The sequence below is a fragment of the Bos indicus x Bos taurus genome, chromosome 9 (genome assembly GCF_003369695.1).
Source record: "Bos indicus x Bos taurus breed Angus x Brahman F1 hybrid chromosome 9, Bos_hybrid_MaternalHap_v2.0, whole genome shotgun sequence".
In the NCBI taxonomy this organism is placed as follows: domain Eukaryota; kingdom Metazoa; phylum Chordata; class Mammalia; order Artiodactyla; family Bovidae; genus Bos; species Bos indicus x Bos taurus.
In genome coordinates, this window is record NC_040084.1 from 39915749 (window position 1) to 39921627 (window position 5879).

Consider the following 5879-nt stretch of genomic DNA (forward strand, 5'->3'; position numbering starts at 1 on the left):
CTTGGTCTTTAATCCGTTCATGTGTGTTGTGAATACTCATGAGGGTTTTTGGCTGAGTGAATGATAAAGGAGATGCTATTCATTAAGATAAGGAAGCTTAGGAGAAATATATGAAATTTTTTTTTAGTGAGAATAGTTTGTTTTATTTATTTTTTAACATTGGAGAATCTCTAAGTTTGACTATATCTAATTTAAATATAGGGCCTAAATAGTTGTCATAAGATGTAATGCGTATGGTGTTTATGCAATAGTTATTGTCAAAAAGGTGTATGAAAAGTGTATACACGAAGATCAAAAAATATATGTAATTCTATTTTTAATTTTGGGGGTATATTTCTCACGTTTAGTAACAATAAGTTCTATTTTAGACATCTTGAGGGGAGTATGGGGTTGGCAAACAGCATGGGAAAGAGCCCCCAGCACAGCTCCATTCTTCTTGTTTTGTTCATTGAACTTTTGTATGTGATTTTGTGTGGGAAAAAAAAAAAACCTGTGCTGGAAGAGACAAAGATGGAGACAGAGCATGCACGCCGAGCTCTTGATCACCCTTGCAGTAATGAAATTCCCAAGTTAAATCAAGGGTGGATTCTTTTCTATGTATTTCCATCAGGGGGCGTTGTTGTATCAAGTTCAGATATACTGGTACATTTGAAAATTTAGAAATGGCTAGAAATAAAAATTGGATATGGAGGTGTGTGGAGTATGTGGGTGATTCTTCTGAGGTTTTAGAGTTTATATGCTCAAACTTCAATTTTTTTTGAATTTTGTTTAGAGTATTTGAGAAATGTACAAGCTCAGATGGACTGAAAATACACACATACACACACACCCATCCATATACACACGTGCACTCACTACACATGATCTGTGAGAAATAATATGATAAAATGGTATTTTGAAGAGGGCATTTAACAACTTTTTAGTGGTTAAAAATGAAAATGATGGGACTTCCCTGGTGGTGCAGTGACTAAGACTCCGTGCTCCCAGTGCAGGGGGCTCAGGTTCAATCCCTGGTCAGGGAACTAGATCCTACATGCTGCAACTAGGAGTTCCCATGCTGCAACTAGGAGTTCCCATGCCACAGCCAAGACCCGATGCAGCCAAATAAATAAATAAATAGAAATATTTTTTAAAAATGAAAATGCTCGGAACAGGTAGATTTTGGTCATTTTTACAAGTCTTAAGTGTACTCAGTTGTTCCTTATGCCCACCGTTTAGATCCTGCAGCATTTTCATTTCCTGTAGGTAGGTTCATACTCTATGATTATTGCCTATTTGCAACAGTCTAAGCAATTACTCTAATTTAACTCTTCATTTTATATTCCTAAAGCCTAACATTATAAGACTGAAAAATTAGAGGCTTCTGGAGAAAGTGGTCATGGCTACATGCCCTGATTTCATTTTTACTATTAAATATGTGATTCTTCTCTTAAATGTTTGTTTATTTTGATCAGTTGCTGGGTTGCATGTTATAGTCACCTGGGAAATTTTGAAAAACTAATGATTCAAGCCCTTCTCTAATAAATTAGCATCATTGGGGTTGGGTGGAGCTCTGGTATCAGTATTTATTCGTAACCCACAGAGTTCTATCCAATAGCTGGGACAGAAGGTTATGAGCACTGCCTCATTCCTCTCCTCATTGGGCTCTGTCACTACTGTAACCACTCTTCTCTCCCTTCTTCCTCTGCACCTTGGGGCACTGAGCTAAGAGTGATGTGCTCACATAAGCAGGTATGTCCTTAGACACGCCTGGGCAAGGTAGCAGGAATTATCTGTTTCTCAAAGTGGCTCTCTAGAAATTCTGGGAACCGTCTTGCTCGCTGTAGCTCAGCTGCTCAGAGACAGCCATCTGCTCAGAGACAGACAGTCTCTCTGAATGAGAGACTGAATATACAAATGAACAATGGCCAGACTATATATAAAGGAACTCTGATCCATGGCCTGCAGCAGCTGGCCCAGGAAGCCACCTTCTTCTTTATAATCACCAGCGAGGGAGCCAGTCTGCTACAGGTCAGATTTGTAAGATGCTAAATTGCTGTCTCTTGTAACGATCCAGAAAGCTTAACAATCATTTCTGGAACAATTGGCCCCAAATGGTCAGTACTTGGTTAATAACTGAGAGTTTCCCTAAAATTTGTCCTGTTTTCAACTTAGGACCAACCAGAGAAAGCCAAATACACCCCTATCCAATCATGCAGGATGCCCCTCTTTGGAGAAAGGCATATGTTTAAAACCTTTTAATTATGTATTGGAGAATAGCCAATTAACAATGTTGTGATAGTTCCAGGTGAACAGGGAAGGGATTCAGCTATACATACACATATATTCATTCTCTCCCAAATTCCCCTCCCATCCAGGCTGCCACTTAATATTGAGCAGCATTCCATGTGCTATACAGTAGGTCCTTGTTGGTTATCCATTTAAAATATGGCAGTGTGTACATGTCTATTCCAAACTCCCTAACTATCCCTCCCATGCATTCTTCCCCCTAGCAGCCATAAGTTCTTCTTTAAGCTTGTGAGTCTCTCTGTTTTGCGAGTAAGTTCATTTGTATCATTTCTTTTTAGATCCCACAGGTAAGGGATGTCATATGATATTTCTCCTCTGACTTGCTTCACTCAGTATGACAATCTCTAGATTCATCTATGTTGCTATAAATGGCATTATTTCATTCTTTATAATGCTTTTACTTTTTCATTGCTGCGCAGGCTTTTCTCTAGTTGCAGTGAGCAGGAGCACCATAACTCTGTAGTTATGGCGCACACGCTTCTCACTGTGGTGACTTCTCTTGTGTAGTATGGGCTCTAGGTCAGCAGTTGCAAAGCCTGGGCTCAGTACTTGCGGTTTCAGGGCTCTAGAGCACAGGCTCAGTAGTTGTAGTGCCTGGGGTTATTTCCCCTGTGGAATGTCAGATCTTCCTGGATTAGAGATCAAACCCATTTTCTCCTGCATTGGCAGGCAGATTCTTTACCACTGAGTCACCAGGCAGGACCTGAGGATGCTCCACTTCTTAATAGCCTGCCAACAGCTTCTGCACACCCGGAGCCTCTATTCAGGGGATACCTGAAGTCTTCTCTTTCGTGACTAAAAGACTTTCCCACACTTCTGCCTTCCTTGGAGAGACGGTGACTGACTCCCTTGCTATAGCAAGCTCTGAATAAATAGTCATTGTTTTTCTCTTTTGGCTGGCCTTTTTTACTGTTTGTTTACACAAAGATTTCCTGTTTTGTAAGTTGAAGTCTTAGATCACTATGCTAAGGCCAAGAATGGGCCCCCATTTTCTATTACAGTCCATTTAAAACTTTTTCTGAACATAGAGAACAACAGATTTCCCTCTCAAATCCCCTTCTTCAAGTGTCTGACATTTGTGGCTGAGCCAGGACCTGCTGTGCCTGTGACCCCGAGGGATACAGCAGCTTTGAGGGTACTAGCATGTACGTACGATGCTTCTTCAGCAGACAGAGTTTATGTACAGACTTTGAGGATTTTATTTGCTTTGCAAGAAAAGAAGTTAAGCAGAAAGGCCATAGTCCAGTAGGACATGGTTATACAGAAGAAAGGCTATTTAAAAAAATGATATAGATTGTTCCTTCTATTGAATGTTAAAGTTTAAGTGTTAGTCACTCAGTCTTGTTTGACTCTTTGGGACTGCAGGGACTGGGGCCCACCAGGCTCTTCTGTCCTTGGAATTCTCCAGGCAAGAATACTGGAATGGGTTGCCATTTTCTCCTCCAGGGGATCTTCCTGACCCAGGGATTGAACTCGTGTTTCCTGCATTGCAGGCAGATTGTTTACCATCTGAACCACCAGGGAAAGTGAAAGTGAAGTCGCTCAGTTGTATCTGACTCTTTGAGACCCCATGGACTGTAGCCTACCAGGCTCCTCTGTCCATGGGATTTTCCTTCTTGAACCACCAGGGAAGCCACAAATAAACACACCCTCTTGGCCTGGAGATGCCAGGGATTGAACCTGGTCTCATGCGCTCTACCACTGAGCTACATCCCTGTTTATGCATTCAAACCAACTGATAGTCGAACCATCATTTTTCTCAATCCATTAAGAGCTTTTAGCGAAAAGGAAGAAGATGATGGTGGGACCTGTGTCCTCTGGGAGTTGTAGCTCTGGGAAACCTGTTTCAGGATTCTGAAACAGATAGTTGAAATGAATGTAGCAACACTTACACTATTTTTCTTGATTCCTCTCATCTTTCTTCTTGAGAATGTAAATGATGAAACCTATTTGAAACCTATTTGAAACCTATTTCCTCTGGGTATCATTCACTTACAAAAAGCCAGTGGAGATGTTTAAGTCGTCTCTTTCTTCCTGAAAAATCTCTGCAGTTTGCCACCAGGCCTGGGGGCTTTATTATCCTAAGCGACTTTGCCATCTACAAATCACCGCCCTAAGTAGCTAAAGGGAATGAGTTAGCCAGAGCTCTGAAAAAGTGTAACCAGTGTTTCTTTAATATTAGTAGAACAATTGACTTCTGCCTGGGCAGGGTACCTGTAGACCTGCCTCGCAGTCATGTTACCTACAACTCCACCACTCAGAGCCTAAATTTCCCTTGAATTACAGTTTTTACTCTGATGGTGTCACAACACAGACACCAATCTGATACCTGATTCTAAGATATCAGTCTACCCTAGAACTTATCATGCATCCTAGTATTTCTCTCCCATACAAAGCCAAGTGGTCTGACAATGGAACTAAGCTAATGGAATATTGTGATGAATATTCTAAATGGTTTACCTGCTCTACTCAGGTCCCCTTTTCTGGGAAGTCTACTCAAACCTGAGAGTTCACTATCTGGGCAGAATCCCTGTTACCCTGTCTCTCTGGTTATAGTTAATGGATCTGAGGAAACTTTTGATTACTTTTAGGTTCAGTTGCAAGTAACAGAAACTCCCCCAAAGCGAAAGTGAAGTCGCTCAGTCATGTCCAACTGTTTGTGACCCTGTGGACTGTAGCCCACCAGGCTCCTCAACCCACAGAATTTTCCAGGCAAGAATTTTGGAGTGGGTTGCTATTTCCTTCTCCAACCAAGTAGTTGCTTAAATAAGATGGGCATGCATTTCTCTCTCACTTGGTAGAAGCCTGGATTTAGGCAGTCCTGGGTCGCTGTGGGAACTTTATCAGTGATCCAGGCTCTTCCTGCTCACATTCTGCTGTTTCAAGGGTGTGGCTCCAAGATGTCAGTTGGAGCTCCAGTTATTCCATCATCACATCCACCCCCAAACTTTCCAGAAGACTCACAATAGTTTTGCTTGTATCTTATTGCATAACCCTACACTAGATTCAAGTGAATCTGGGGGTGTAGTCTTTTGATTTGGTGAGCAATGTAAAAGTTAAGGTTTCAGCAGGCTCTGTGAAAAGTATCAAACTATAAATTGGATTAAGCTAGTCAGATTCTTAAGAATTTGTACCAAGGGATTCTAAATCCTGATAATGGCAGGCTCTGGAGACACATAGACTTGGACCAACAGTGCAGATTGTCCAGGTTTATGTAAAGGAAGCCAGGCAAGAGGGAGGAGACAGATACAAGCAGACAAGGTGAGAAGGAAGCCCAAGGGGACATGTGCTTCTTGGGAAGCATCAGGAATGACCCAGGTCCTGACCCAGTTCCATTTCTCGTGAAGTCTGACTTCATGAGACTGACTTCATGGGACTTCAGAACTGACTTCAGGCAGTTCTGCACTCCTCAGAAACCTCACGGTTTTAAAAACTGCTTTTCAAACATTATGGTATTGAGAAGAGAAAGTGGGGACTTCCCTGGAGGTCCAGGGGTTAAGACTCCATGTTTCCATTGCAGGGGACACCGGATTGATCGCTGGGGAATTAAGATCCCACATGCCCTGCAGCAAAGCCAAAAAGGAAAAAAG